A 16,868-nucleotide genomic window follows, 5' to 3' on the forward strand; every position below is an offset into this window, starting at 1 on the left:
AGAGACATCCCCTGCTCATGGATTGGAAGAATAAACATTATTAAAATGGCCATCCTTCCAAAAGCAATATACAGATTCAATGCTATTCCAATCAAAATTTCAATGTCATTCTTCAAAGAAATAGAACAATTATTGATGAAATTCATATGGAATCACAAAAAACCCCGAATAGCCAAAGCTCTCCTGAAAAAAAAAGAAGGGAATGGAGGCATCAGACTCCCAGACTTCAAACTATACTACAAAGCCATAATCATCAAAACCGCATGGTATTGGAACAAGAACAGACATACAGACCAATGGAATCGAATAGAAAATCCAGAAATAAACCCACAGGTTTATGGTCAACTAATCTTTGACAAAGGAGCAAAGACTATGCATTGGAGCAAAGAAAGTTTGTTCAATAAATGGTGCTGGGAAAACTGGGTCGCTACATGCAAAAGAATGAAGCTTGACCACCACCTCACACCATACGCAATCCCCATGTTTTAAAGCCCCAGATGAGGACATGAGCAGTTTAGTTAACAACTGCAAAGAGACTCTGTATAACAGTCATCTTTCCATCGCTTAGGTTGCACTGCCTTGTTAATGCTCCAAACACAGCTGCAGTTTTTCTTACCTCTTCTGCTATGTTGTCCCTCTTGATGTATATAATAGTCATATGTTTGTTATTCAGGGATGCTTGTGTTTCTTCATGACTGATTTGGCTGTGAATATGTAGAGGAAGAAGGTCCGGCATCCTAACTCCTGTCATTGTGCTGGACTCCTGGATTTTCATTGTTTAATCTGAAAGTGGCTGGAAGTTATAAATCTCCCTGAGATATTAAGTTTGGGGAAGGAAGATTTTCCAGAGCATTGGTTAAGGGTAATCTTAGATAAAATGAGATTATTTTATATATGTTGCCCCACCAAGGTGATGAGTTGCTTTTCATCCTTTTGATATTAGTCTTTTTATTTTTTCTGCACAATCCTAACCCATACTTATTTAATTTAGATTCTGGGCATGAATTTCAAATGATTCTGTATTCCATACAGTCTTGCAGATTTTAATGAAAGATCTTTTTATTGCAAATATTTCCATGAAATATTATTGCAATGAAAGTACTTAGAAAGGCTTAAATAATTGCATTGAAACCATGTTAAAAACATAATATTTTAGGCATTTTGGTCAAAAAGATTTTTATATGACATTAAAATATGTAAGATTCCTTTGAATATATATATGTGTGTGTGCATCTATATATACACATTTTGCTAAAATGAGTTAGAGTTAGGGTTATTTCTCAGAGATAACCAATTTGATTAGATAAATAATTGAACCTAATTTAAAAGCTTTCATTTATTGGTAAATTGATTCAGTGATCAATGAGTAGTTAGATTTCATATGTTGATTTTTTTTGTTGTTTGTTTATTTTATAAGACTCAGTATAAGTCATTTCTTTCTTTCTTTTTTTTTTTTTAAGATTTATTTATTTATTTATACAAGCACTGGGTACAGTCAGAAGCATGGGAGGGTGAGAGAATTCACCAGAGTCAGAGCAGGGAGCAGAGCAGGCAGAAGGACCGAAGTACACTGCTGAGGAGCGCAGCGGGTGGCAGGAGAGGTCTGCGGCCATGTGGGACCCTCCTCCGGTGGCCGGGGAGCAGCCAGGGATTGAACCAGCGCCGCAGAGGCTGCGGGCAGCTTCGCAACCCAGGGCTCAACCGCTGCGCCACCGGGGAGGCCCAATATGTTTTATGGTTATCTTTCAAAATGGAACTTCGATTTCATTTGATCCCTCCTAGTCATTACTATTGTTGTTGAGTCTTTATAATGTTCAAATATTTACGTCATGTATATCTTTCTTCAAGGAGTTTTAAAGTAATTTGTAACAGACATAAACATATAAAGTATGAAACATAGCACAAATATTTGTTATGATTTAATTTTATGTATTCATTTTCTCATTCATTTCAACAAGAAGTCATTGAAAAATCTTCCAAATATCTGGATTAGAATTATTTTTCTGTTTTTCATTAGGGAACAGAAGTGACCTCTGGGATTTTTTTTAGTCATCATCAAATGGCTCCTGAGATATTTCCAGGGAGTAGACATATATATGAGCAAGAAAATTAGAAATGATTTCTGTAGCTTTAACTACATTCTAATATAATTGATCATTAACTCTAAAAAATTTTGGGGAGATAATTAACAAGATAAATTAGTATTATGAATCAAGACACCGAAACTTTAAGATGTACAAACTGATAGCTTTTCACTATCAGAAGAAGTATAGATCTTATCTCAGGAAATTAAAAACAAACTATCTTGATCACATGTCCTAGTCCATATATTAAAATTATATATCATGTCATATGCAGTAGAAGTGGAAGGAGAATGATATGATTGTCCCAAAATGATATGTTTAGTTTAATGTGTATATTGGATATGAACCAATGTCAAGGGCAACAATTTCTAATAGGGTTCAAAGAACTGAATAAGCCTACATTGACAATTCTCAGCTCAGAAAGGTACTTAAGTTATGATGGGCCCCCAAGCACAATTCCAATAAAGGTAAATCATTCCAATATATATTATTCTTCTAATGTTCTATCACTATATTGTCATATCATCTGTACAATAGTAGACACTGTGCAAGGATATGATATCTGTAAAGGTTTTCATTAGATTAAAAAAAGTACAGAAAAATGAATGTAATTTGCTGAATCTCACTATTTTATTCTTTTACCATTTTGCAAATAGGAGTAACCATCAAGTTTTGGATATTATGTCAGATTCACGTTACCATTGAGTTCTAAAGAAATACAAGAGTTGAAAGATATAATTCCATTTTACCTTGGTCCACAGGGAAATTTTATTTATGGACACTTCTTGGCCTTGATATCATATCATTTTCTGAACCTGACATAAACCAGAAAAAGTAGAAATTTAAAGAATATTGTCTATTTTTTATATTTGACATAGAATAGTCATAGCATCATATTTCCTGTTACATTTCTGAATGTATGAATGACTGGAAACAGTATTTAGAACTTGCCCACAATGTCTGAAAGATGTGTTTCTAAATTCCTTTTATTCTTTTTCCACTATTATCCAGTAATTTAAAAATAGTATAACAGGAAGAAAATGCAATATGATAAATATATTCTATGATAGACTTCTATGGAAGTATGTTAGAACAAGTAAGAAAAATATTACTTATAATTTTTTACTCAAATGGGCCTTTCATTTTATTGATTTGTTGTCACTGTTAATATGTTTCTTAAGTCTGATGAACTAAGTGATTGAATTTAGGGGTCTCTATTTGTCTTTAGCAAGTGTCTTCACCTATTTTCCTCTTCCTTTTTCTGCATAAGACATTCTTTCTGTCCTGCAAGTGATTACTTATGTGGAAGAAAAGCTTCTGAAAGGTAATATATCATGAAAAAAGTAGATCAAGTGCAGTGTCCTCCCTGAGGGATAACAGATTTGCTTTGTATTATGCTGCAAAAGACTCTGCTTTTGCTCAAGTAGAGAATGATGCATTTCATCATACGCAATTATCATTTAACTCAAAGTTGCTTTTGTACTCTTGTTAGCTTTTAGATTGCTCAATCTATTTTGGATGATTTTTCATCTATTTGTTTTATTTATTTACCAGTTTATTTGTGTGTATGTGCACAGAGAAGAACTGGGGTGTAGGCCAGAGGTGTGAGGGTGCGGGGGTGAGAGGATTCACCAGAGACAGAGTGGGGAGCAGAGCAGGCAGATTTACTAAATGCACTGTTAAGGGGTGCAGCAGGCAAGACAAGAGAGGTCTGCTGCGCCATATGTGGGTTAGCTCTCTGGATAGGCTTTGAACTCAGGCCTTTGTAATGATAGCACTAAGACTTAACCCTTAGGCCACCAGGGAGGCCCTATTTGTTTTATTTAGATGTTTTATTATATAGAAGCAAAATATAAATCTAGCATTAAATAAGTTATTTCTTTTAAACAGTAGTCCTTTCATAATTTTTTTTAATTCAATCGAGTATCTTGAGCTCAATGTATGCTAGGAATTTTGAAAATATAAGGTGTGTAATCTGAGATTATCTTTTTGGATGTTAAGATAAAATGTACTCTAACCTTAGATCTAAAGATGTTCTTGTTCAGTAAATATAGAATTACCCCTGTTTGAAATATTTAAAGGAACATGCCTGAGCCCTTGGCAGGAACACTGCAGAGCCATTCAACTCTTTGGGTGATCAACCTATGTACCCTTCTTAGGCTTGAAAAAGTGATGTGTTACAAGTAAGAAACTCCATCCATCTGTTCCCAAAATATTTTATTTGATTCTTGGTTCTGTGAAAACCCTGTAGACAATCCAGAAAAAATATTCCTAGCAGTTAGAAATAGAAGTCTGTACCATGAGCAGATATGTTTGCTCTAAAAGAGAGGTCATAAAAATAAAAACGAATTACTGAAAACAGCTGATATGGAGTGATTTTCTAAAGAACCCACATATATGAAGGCCCTTTGGAGGTCACTGAGCACCAACAAAGACAGGAAAAATGAATTTCAGAAGATTGTGCTATATGACTGAAAATAAAAGTATCAAAATGAAAAAATATCAGTAACATGATATTCTGGTTCTTAACATAGTTGATTATTACATGATTGTCCATTTCATTATTTCATAACATATATATGTTCATGATCTTTTAATGTAGTTAATATTTGAAGTAAACCAATATTAAAAAATGCTGTTGTGTAGAGAAATTAATTTTGAAAACTATAGAATGTTCTAATAAAAGTCAAAATACTAGCCATTGCATGTATTGTTGATGTTGACTCATCTGGAAGAGGCATAAGAGAGCTTTTTAAGATACTGTAAATGTTTTTTATCTTGATCTGGATGCTGACACACAGATGTGTCTGTGCCTGTAGGTTTGGGGTTTATTTTGTGTCTGTGTGTTGTAAGGTGCTCTGTGTATCTGGAAAAGCGGAGAAATGTTGCATATCTTCAATCTGGATTAATTCTGGAGAGGGAAAGCACAAGGAAAGAGAAGTTAGGTCAGTCACAGATAAAGAAAATTTTAGTACAAGTTTATATAAATATAGTATGACGTTTATCACTGCTGATTCCCAAAAGAATGGTTTTGCTTGCACATTTCACTGTTACCAAACTCTGCTCAGAGAAATGGGACTTCTAGAAATGCCCAAGTAATTTATGAGAGATTTCTAGTGTTGATATGCTTAAGATACAATAAGTATTTTCAAACGGTTCCCTAAAGAGTTTACAGTTCCCACCTGCAATGTCTTTCCATATTCCCATCTTTGTTTTCAATATTTAGTGATATAAAACATTAACATTCCAAATTAATGAGTGTGATGTGGCATCTAATTTTTGTATTGATTTGTAATCTCCAAAGTACATTTAAGCTTGTACATTTTCTCATGTGTTGATTGTGCCTTCTGATTTGTTATTCCTCCTGTTCATTTTCTTAGCTCATTTCTCATTTTATTTTTCCTTTTAATTAATGATTTGCAGAACTATTAACATATTTTGGAAACTAGACTTTATTATATAATTTTCAAATATCTTCTCTAGTGTATTGTTTGTCTTTAACCTTTGAGTATAGTCTTTATTGAATGTGCAGTTAAATGAAGTCAAATTTTTCTGTTGTTTTTCCCCATGGATCATGTATTTTGTGTCTTATTTACAAAATCTTCCCTTCCTTCACGTCATAAAATCATTCTACATTTTATTCTTAAAACCACACATTTTTATCTTGAATCTTTAATTTATCTGGAATTTTCAAATGTATGCAGTGTTATACAGAAATTCATATTCATCTTTTCCTTTGAATACCCAGTTATCCCAGCACTTCTTACGGATTTGGCCACTCTTTCCTTCCTAATAAATTTGGCAGGTCATCCTTTATTTATTAACTTGTGATGATTTATTTGTTATATAAAATATTCTTGTGTTATTAGAGTCTACCCTTAGGTCACTATACTATTAAATTGACTTATTGACTCTCCATGTCAATATCACACTATTTTAATGAGTATAGTTTTTTTGAAAGTCTTGCGCAATTACAGAGTAAGTCTACCAGTCTTCCTAAAAACTAGCTTGATTATTTTTGATCATTTATTAATTGTATGGATTTGAGTGTTAGCTTATGAAATTCTAAAAAAATATCTAGTGAAATTTTGAATGGAATGGCACTGAATGTCTAAGATTAATTGAGAATGAATTGTCATGTTAATATACTATTGTATGTGTTTTATCTCTGCAATTATTTACATTTTTGTATTTTATACCACTTTTTTATAAAAGTATTATGTGTTATACAATTTTAAATGCTTCAATTATTTTACCTTCAAAAATCTTTACATTAATTGGTCAGTATATACTCCTTAAATGTTTGGTTTTGATTATAAATATTTTTCTCAATTATGGATTTATAAATTTGCATTGCATTGTTTTATGTAGGGACTTAGTTTTGGAGTGTTGTCAAGGAGAAAAGAATAAGGCAATCAAAATAATTTTAGAAGTTTTCAGAGAATTTTTAGGATAGTGAAACTACCCTTTATAGTAATCATGGCTATATATTATTACACATTTGTCCAACACCATAGATTGTACAGTAGCAACAATGAACATGAACCTAAACTATGGACTTTGGGTAGTGATCATGTGGGTAGGGTCATTCGTTTTATCAAACCTCTCTGACAAGGAATGTTAAAAGTGGGGAAGATATGTATCTGGGGAAGCTGGGAGTATATAGGAAACTTCTTACTTCCTTTCAATTTTGCAGTTTACATCAAATTACTCTAAAGATTAGGTCTTAAAGTGATTTTAAATTATATAGGCTTATTGCTATTATTTTACAGATAATGAGAAGGGAATGCACATTCTATAAAATGCTTCTTAAAATACTTCCATGTAGTGCTCACACATTCTCTTTTATTCCCCCCCCTCATGAAAACCTTTTTATCCCATTCAACACTGGTCATGGAAACTTTTTTGCAAATATCATCTGCTCAGTACAGCGAATTCCTAACCACTGCATTTAAATGTGCAGTAAATTCCTCATTACTGAATGTATTCATACTGCCCAGTCATTTTATTGCCTTGTGCTGAAAATTTTCTATGAAATCACATAGTTATTGTTTATGTTTGTTATACATGTCCCTCGGTTAGAATGAAAATCCCATAAGGATTTTGAGACAGTGGATGAGACAGTGGATCACTGTCTCATTCTCCTACACACTGGAATTGTGTCACACCTAGGGTGCAGCTCTTGATCAAGAAAGATTTCTTAAAACTCTCACGCTTAACATATCCTCTCAGCTCCATGAATATAAAGATGATTTCCTTCCTTTAATGTTTCTCCTTCTCCTACCCACCAGCTCTCTACCATAGTCTTTGAATCTGTGTATAAAAACCTCTGTCTGTCTCACAGAACCTAGAGGAGATATAATGTTAATCTGATGTGAAGGAAGAGTTTCCCCCTTGGTGCATTGGGAGAGGAAAGACATTGTAAACGCTCCTAAAGCAATTATTTATTTTTCTTTTCCCCACGAGTTCTATGGTTTGATTTTATTTTGTGTGCTATTCTTTCCACTCTTTTTCTTAACTACAAAGAAAAGTTATTTAAAGAATTTGAGTGACTTGCCTGATACTCAAGGATATTATATATTAGGATGAGAAGCAAATGGAGCAAATGGTAGAACAAAAGTCACTGAATTTTCATTCATACTATTCAATGACTCCCCACTGTCATACTAATAAGCTTTACATACTAAACTGTAATTGTATTGACTTTTTCAATTTATATCTAAACAAATTTTAAAAGCTTTTGTACTATTGATCCCTTAAATATACTCGAGACACTCAGCAAGTGGAAATACAGGAAACTGGCCATTAATATTTTCTTTGCTAATATATTTGACACACTTGCACAGATTTGATACCCTGAATCTCTTGATTAGAATGGAAGCCAGCGATGGGGAATTCCTAGAGGTATACATGTGACTGAGGTAAACCAAGAGAATGTATATGAAAATCTTTTTGCTTGTGGGAAGCTAAGGCTAAATATTATCAGTTAACCTAAATTACAAATGGTTATTTGATGGACTGTTTCAAAAATATTGGGGATTGCTTTAAAAGTACACTGTGCTTTGTAGGAAAAAATTAGGATAAAATTTTAAAAGAGTCATTCTTTTTACTGATGTTTTAATATTGGTCATTGTAGAACCTGTAAATAATACAAGGGGTATGAAATCTCAACAACAATAAAGTATCATTTCTTCCTCTCTGAAATTCCTTTTGAAAAAGTCCCAAATATTTCTGACAGTAAACATGTAAAATGATTTATATTTTTCATCCTTTTAGACCATTTGGACCCTCAACTCTGACAAAATATGGAGCATAAAACTTCAATTTAAAATAGAAAGCAAATCAGGAATTGCTGAGAGCCCTACAAATGATTGAGCTGCTCCTATAAAGAATTTACTAGAAATATGAAAATATTGCTTTCTAGAGGGACTTTCTTTCTGAGCTGGGTTAATGGGTTCAGATAAGCCTGTGGCCTAAGTAGGTTCTTCACTACTTAGCTTTTTCCTTGAAGGACCCCTCCAGGTATGTCTGCTGTGACAGCAGTTTTTAGGACTTTAACAACACAGTGCCTTTTGATCTCATTTCAGCTGCTGTGATTAAACAGACACACATCACTTGCTGTGCCACAATGAAAGAGGCTTGTGGTTCACCTTTGCTGAATTAGTACCCACTGAGCACTGCAAATATTTAAAATGTCAATCCATTTGATAATGTCAGAGAGGCCTGCAAATACCACAAAATGGCACCAAGGAAGCATTCAACACAGACAAAAGAAAATTTAACATCTCTCTTCTTCAAGGTAAAATGAGAGTTAAAGGGAACCAGTAAACCCATGATGAAGTTACTAAGGTCAGTGAATGTAATAATCCTAATTGGGACATGGTTTATAACTCATTATTTTAGTATGTTTCTCTCTCTCTCTCTCTCTCTCTCTCTCTCTCTCTCTCTCTCTCTCTCTCCCTCTCTCTCTCCCCCTCTTTCCTCCCTCTCTCACACACACACACACACACACACACACACACACAGTGTCCTATTAGTAATCGTAAACCCAGTGCTATTGCAGGAGAATTAATTTGCACTGACACAAGATTAGGGAGTTCTAACCACAAAACCCATCCGGTGTCATCCTTGGGCAATGAGGCAATTGGCAGATACTTGCCCCAAGAGTCTGGCTCAAAAGTGACAACTTTATTTCATTTTTAAGTACTTAATCCCAAAGGCAACAGAGGTAGACACTGTATTGGTATAAAGTGTGGAAATGTCAGGAAAAAAATCCATAAATCTCATGATCTTTGCCCCCTGGTACTCAATCTCAAAATGCAACTATGCTATGGGGTATTTTTGTTTTGTTTAGAGTATGACTATTAATATACAATGAATTTCAAGATTTTTTTCTGCATTTTAATTAGGATAAAAGACTTAACTGTTCTATGAAAATACATAGGCTATTCCTTAATTAGGGAACGCACATAAGTATGTGTTTGATGTGTCAGCCAGCAGCTCTGGAAAATGTAGGCAGAATGGTGTCCAAGAAGAAGGCAAGAAGTTTATTTCCTTCCATAGAATATTTGTTCCTCTATGTATTTCAGAATGATTCTTTTTTTGTTATCATGTAGGGAAAAGGATGAGACTTTGAATTGAGACTGACAAGCAGAGAAAAAGATGATGTGGTATATATACACAATGGAATACTACTCAACTATAAAATAAGATAAAATCTTGCTATTCAGAGCAACATGGATAGAACTAGAGAGGATTATGCTAAGAGAAATAAGTCAAAAGGAGAAATACAAATACCAGATATTTCATTCATGTAGAATATTAAGAAACAAAATAAAGGAAAACAAAATAAACTAACCAAAATAAGAAATCTAACTCTAACATTGAAGGATTATTGGTGTTTTAATGATGGGCGTGATGTAGTAATACTCATCTGAGGTGGTACAAACCCCTAAATCATACACAGTGTTGTAAACCAGTAGTAACTCAATATTAAAAAATACAGAATATGGGAACATAAAGTCAAGAATTTCAAATACTGATAAAATTTTTGATAGTCATTTTTGTCTACTTCTGAGATCACAAATCTCTCCTAATTAACAGTTTTTTTCTGTTTTAAGAAAATAAGTATTTTCTTGGTTTAGATGATTTAATGTTCCAATGAAAAGAAGTCTAGAAGATGGAATTAAACTTAAAGTACAATCAATATTTATAATGAACACAAGTTTGAAAATCATAGAAACTCATGTTTGAAAGGAAAAGATTCTATTGCTAATATTTGCTTTATTTGTTATTATTTATTTTCTGAGTTTTAGGCCCCATCTTTAATACATCCCAGTTCTGACTATATCATTAGATTGTTGTATAATGGATATCATAATCATTCATTCATCTTAGCAAAAACTAACTTTTTTTTTTTTTTTTTTGTGGGACCCTCGCTGGCGGCCGGGGAACGAACCGGTGCTGCAGAGGCTGCGGGCAACCTCACAGCCCAGCGCTCAACCGCTGAGCCACCAGGGGAGGCCCCAAAACCTAACATTTTGGAAAAGAATTTTACGCTTAATTGAAAAATTTCCAAGAAAAATCTCATTCTATCTATTCAAGAACTAATCCTCTATTCAGTATTCTCTCTCCTCAATGGTATTTTCATGCTTCCAAAATTTTTATATGATTATACTTCCCTTAAATCATCCCTGGGCTATGTTTTAACATAGTCAATCTATTTGCTATTTTCTGTTTAAATAGAGCAATCTAGTTTGATGAAATGTAACAATTAAAACTGTAAGTATGAAGACATAATGTGGAAAACAAGTTCTGTCATAGTATATGTAGAATTCTATTTCAAATTCAGTGCTGAGTTATCATTATTATTCTTCCCACATGAATCAGTCCTTCTAACTCATTAATCATTTTCACTGTCTTTCTTTAAAGTTCTCCCACTTTGTCTTCATCACATACCATTTTTATAACATGTTACACATAAATGATACTATTGTTTTATATTTAGTCTTAAAAAATTAAATACTTGTACATTACTACACATTTTGAGATGGTAATTGTTCTTAATTTTAACTTGAATTTCTGTCACATTAATAGTTATAATGAAAAGTTCTTCTTGGTGTCAGATTTGTATTCCATTACGTATGATACCCATAGTTCATCTATTTATTTTATCATCTTCTGAATATTTCTTGAGCACCTACTAAGTGCTAGGAACTGTACTAAGTACTGGTGTTTCCATGACAAGTACAAAAATTTCTCAGAACCCATTTTCATGGGGTTTATAGTCTTGCAGTAAAGACAAATGATAGTAAAAATGATCAAATATTAACATATAAATCTTTAGATATAACATTTTTTATTTATTTTCTTAAGATTTATTTTTATTATGCATGCAAGAACTGGGATGTAGGCCAGATGTGAGGGGGGCAAGAGGATTAACCAGAGACAGAGTCGGGAGCAGAACAGGCAGATCTATTGAAATATACTGCTGAGGTAGGCAGTGGGCGAGACAGGGAGGTCTACTGAGCCACGTGGCTCAGTTCCCTGGCTGGGATCAAATTCATGCTGCAGTGTCTGGGAATAGCTTGATAGCACTGACACTTTAACCCCTGCACCATCAGGGAGGCCCTATAGCATATATTTTAAAGAAGATTTAATAAGTATTTTCCAAGCTTACAATAAAGAAAACTGGCCTAGTCCATGAGGAAGGAAAAGAAAGTCTCCTGGAAGATCACCTGGCTAAGTTATGATCCAGGGAAACAGTAAAAATAACTAGGTAAATGCAAAGATTAAGTGAAGAACCAAAGGTAATGATTCATGTCATAAAGAAGCATAGGTGCATCTGGAAAACTGCCTCTAAACCAACCTTGCTAAAAGCATGTTGTGAAGTACAAGTAAAGAAATCACTGGAGTTTAAAAAGCTAAGCCCTACGAAGGATTCATTTTTTTTAAATAATAATTATAAATATGTGGATAATGTAATTGACCTTATATTTTAGAAAAGTCACTCTAGCTGGTTTATGGATAGCCCAATAATCGTGGCTTGAGTTGATTCAAAGAATGAAGTTAAGGGACTATCATTTTACTTTAAATGATAAATTATTATAGTTTGGACTATCATTATAGTGAAAGAGAAGCAAAGAAGTGTGTTCATTCAAGAACTACTTAGGAGTTAAAAATAAATAAAACTTTGCATAATATGCACAGATGAAAAAGGACAGGGGGATATTAAGAATGACCCCGATAGGAACAGTTCCCAGAATCATTGGGAAATACCATAGCAAAGTGTTCAATTTTGAGAAATTTGATTTGTATTATTCTTTGAATTATTCTTGAATTTATTCTGTCCAGTAGAACAGTCATATAGAGAGTTACATACTTGTGTTGATGCGTAGTGGATATAGTCTGAATATATGAGTTCCCCTTCAGAAAAGTGAAAATTTGAACTATAGGTATGAATACATTTACCTATATATTAATACAAAGTTAAAAGTGAGGAAATACAAGGGAAATACTTTAAGAATCTCAACTTTTCATGGCTTGATAAAGGAGATGTCTATTTAAGAGTGAGAGAAGATATTAATTTAAAAAAAGAGTAAATGTCAAGGAGTATTTTATCAGGTTAGCCAAGATAATAGGGTTTAGACATGAAGTTCATGACCAATAATACCCAATGCTTTCAAAAGATAATATAAATAATGAAAATGTTCACTAGACCTAATGATATTGTTGTCACAAGTTACCTTGGGATTGAATGAGAGAGGTAAATCTAACTGGAAGAGTTGATGATTCAGTGATAGATAACAAAATGGTGATAGTAAATATAGATCACTTACAAAAAGTTATATGTAGAGGTCGAGTAAGTTTGAGCAGGTGATAGAAGGACTGTTCATTCATTGATTTCCAGAATTTTGTGGATACCTTTAAAACACTTGAATGAGAATACTGGATTGTGCTTAAAGAATATTAGAAATAGACACATGAGCTGAATACACAGATAAGAGAAGGCATAACAAATGGAGAAAGGGGGAAAGAGGTGTCTTCATCAGCAGAGAAGTAGAAAACGTTAAGTAAAATTAATAGAGCAGATGAGTAGAAGTAATATTGGACACTGACCTTTTAAAGAGTTCTACCTTGTCAGTAAAATGGGATTTTCTCTCAGAAATTTGAGGGGAGGAGAAGAGAGTAAAATTTTTAAAAATTTCCTTTCAAAAAAAAAAAAAGCAAGAAAGTGTATGTTAAGGAAGCACTGGAGGTTATTTTTGATATTTTTCTTACTAACAGGCAACTCTTGATAAATTCTAATTCTACTGGTTATTACATTAATAGAAAGAAAATAAATGATTGTCTCTTTCAGTATTCATTTGTTTAAGAATGATTTTAAAGGTTACAAAAAAGAGTGAGATCCATGGGTTTTTTAAAGTTCCTTATAATTTTGAGATTAAAAACTACTTGATACTTAGAATGAAAAACTGCCAGTTGACAAATGTGTTCCTTCTTATGTGACTAGTATAGTATTTCGACTATCTTCAAATGTGTTTAGTACAATAAAATACTTTTTCAAAAGCATTTTAAACTTAATTGCTAAAAGCATGGCTTTTAGAAAGATATTGTCAATTGTAAATGGTAAGAAACACTATATATGTATGTATATATATATATATACATACACATATACTGCATCAGAGTGCTTCAGATCATTTACTTTCAATGCCATAGCTTCAAAATATTTTGAAGAAATTCTTACATTAAAAAGTAGAAAAGTGACCAAAAAAATCTTCCACAAAAGCATTTTGAGAGAAAAGTATACTATTGCAAATAGTTCAAATCTTTGAAAATTTGGGAGGAGAAAAAAAAATTCAAGATCTGTTAAATTTTCTTGAACATTGTTCATTTTAGTGTTATCACCACAAACTTGAAGTATATCAGGAATAGTAAATGAGAGAATTAGATAGCTTTTCTAATTATCATATTCAAAATTTAATAAAAATTCTGTCTTTCCAAAACAATGAGTTAACACTTTAACAATATTTTCTCTCTCTTTAATTTTATTTTATTTATTTTTTTAGAGGAGGACAACACATTCAGTTTTATTTCAATCAAATCACAACACTTCTTTTCCAACTGCTGCAAAGTGCATCTACAATGTTCTATTACAGATCCACTTTTAAAAGGTTTCTTGTGACATTACAGCAAGCTTCTTCGCCCCCCAAACAGGATTACCAAATTCTTGCTCAAGTGAAAATAAACTCCATTCCAGTAAATGGTAATACATAAAATTACAGTAAACTAGACACTTAAAAGGACAGCCAAGAAATCTTCCAACAGTTTATTAGAAAGAATGTAGACATTAAAAAAAAAAAGTCCCCACTGTCATGAACAAAAAATTGAGGTTTTTCAGCCCTCATACAAGCTGAAACAAAAAGAAATAAAAAATCCAATAGCGTATTAACTTTTTTTTTCACTCATTTGCCATACTGACAGTGCAACAGTGCAAATACAAATTTGGTCTAAATGTACAGACTCTCAAGCAACGATATTTAGCCTTTCTTTGTCCTCCAAGCTAAGAGATGTAAAAGTTTAAGGGTCAAACAATACCAAATGTACAGGCCTCAAAAACCTTCTAAGTTAGGGCATTCACTAGTTTTAGCTAAGATACATCTGGAACACTGACAAGTGATCACTTAAGTACAAGAATGTGAAATAAATTTTTTAAAATAAAACTTTAGTGGAACAATCCTGAAGGATATATCAGAGGAACAATGGGTTATTAGTTTATGGTATCAACCAATTTATTTCAGCCATTTTGAGTCCATGTTCTAAAATCTAAAATTTAGTTATCTTTCCCTAAGCCTGAACTTCCCTATCATCATGTCAGTTATCTATGTTATGAAGTAAAGGAGACTTAGGAGAAATGTTTTTTATCACAACTGCTGTACCAATTGCCTAGAACCGCAACAGTGTCATGTAAATCTGGGAAATGTTCATGCATAAGGTTATTGCCTTAGCGGACTTAAAATTGCCCCATACGATGGTACATATCAACCCTTAGGGAAGCCTTTTAAAAAACAAACATGTTGAAAAATGGGTTAAAGGAGGCAACTACAGCATCTGCCTTTAAAGCTATCAACTCAAGAATTCTCTCAGTCATGAAATCTTGCAGAGAAGTTATTTTTCTTTCTTAAATTCCGGTGATGACAATACTCCTTTACTCCAGATCTGGCATTTTTTCATCATCACTGTCTTGTGAATCATCATCTGCTCCATCTACTTCTGGTAAATCTACATCTTCATACCACCCATGTTGTTCATCATCTCAGAGAAGCGATCAAAATTAGACATGTCTTCATCTGATTCATCTTCCCAGTCTTTCCAATTATTGAAGTCCACACTAAGCCAATTAAGCTTTGCCCTTTCTTTTGTTAATCTTGGCCACGACTGGCCAGATTCTCCTTTTCGTAAACAACATAAAATTGACCTGTCCGTTCTTTTATGCTTGGAATCATTTGGATCAATACAGTGAAAAAGATCAATTTCATTTAAATGTTTAAAATGATCACTTCCTCTAAGACAACTGAATGTAAGTTTGGATTTTTCAAAATTTACATTAACATCTGTACTGTCTTCAACACAAAATTCAATGAAGACATAGTCCCTTCGATCCTACCACTTTGCAGAAGCAGGCTGCATTGTGAATGGGGCAGGTGGGCAGGTGGGCAGGGGGCCGGGCGAGCCGGTGGGCGGGCCTCGCGGGCCACAGCGGCAGGGGCACGAGTCCTCTCCCGCGGCTGGGACTCCTGCGTTTTCTCTGGGTCATGGCCTCTACCCGTTTCGGCTGGACAAGCCCCAGAATGCACCGTGCGCGGAGAGCTCTCTTTAATTTTATTGCTATCTAACTTTCTTTCTTTTAATTGATTAATTTATTTTCTTCCATCTGACTTTTTATAAAAAGTATATATCAAAATGTTTTAACTGGCTTCATATTGACTTCAAGATGATAGACTGATAACAAGCCATTGAAACTATGTTCTCATCGCATTCAAACTGAATTGCATTTTGAAACATCTTTGATTCCAAGTAAATTAATACATGTATTTCTGCAAAAGTAAAAGATTTCTACATTTACAGAGATGGATTATAAAATTACAGGGTTTCACAGTGATTCTCAAGCTTCTTTGTAATGTCTGTCACAATTGAAGGACACACATCTAATCAATAATTGCTGCTACCTATAGCAGCATGCTTTAAAATGGAGGATAAGCTAATAGGAAATAAGAAATGGAACTGTAGTTTAATGACATATAAGAATAAAAAAGGTATTTGTAGTCAGAGGAAAAGGTAACAAATTTTTTAAAAAAATGGTTATTTATCAGAATTAATTCTCAAGGGAAGATGCTTTGAACCCACCATTTAAAATTACTAGTTTACTATATTTGGGGTAGGAATTTGGCACATTGGCTGGCATGTGTTTCCACTGGTAGGCATAAAAGAGACATGGATAGTAATAGAGACCCAGAAATCAGTCTCTGCAGTGAGACTCTGAAACTCTAAACACTGGCCTTCTACTTACTGAGGAGGAAAATAACAAGTATCCCTCATGAATGTAATTGAAAATTTTAAACAAAACATTAGTAATTTAAGTCTATCAACATATAAAAAAATGCATCACGATATAGTGATAACACTCCCATCGATGATTTTTTTTTAAAGATTCTTTTTTTTTTTAAAGATTGTTTATTTATACAAGCACTGGGGTACAGGCCAGAGGCACGGGAGGGTGAG

General features: G+C 33.4%; 1 pseudogene across 1 annotated transcript; it reads right to left on the reverse strand.

The window, feature by feature from the left end:
- Nucleotides 1-15,294: 15,294 nt before the first annotated feature.
- LOC311167087 (prostaglandin E synthase 3-like) lies at nucleotides 15,295-15,776 on the reverse strand (annotated as a pseudogene). The gene has a single exon. The product of its transcript is annotated as a prostaglandin E synthase 3-like (transcript).
- Between the last annotated feature and the right edge of the window lie 1,092 nt (nucleotides 15,777-16,868).

Source organism: Talpa europaea (assembly GCF_964194135.1).
Source record: "Talpa europaea genome assembly, chromosome: 2".
Lineage (NCBI taxonomy): Eukaryota > Metazoa > Chordata > Mammalia > Eulipotyphla > Talpidae > Talpa > Talpa europaea.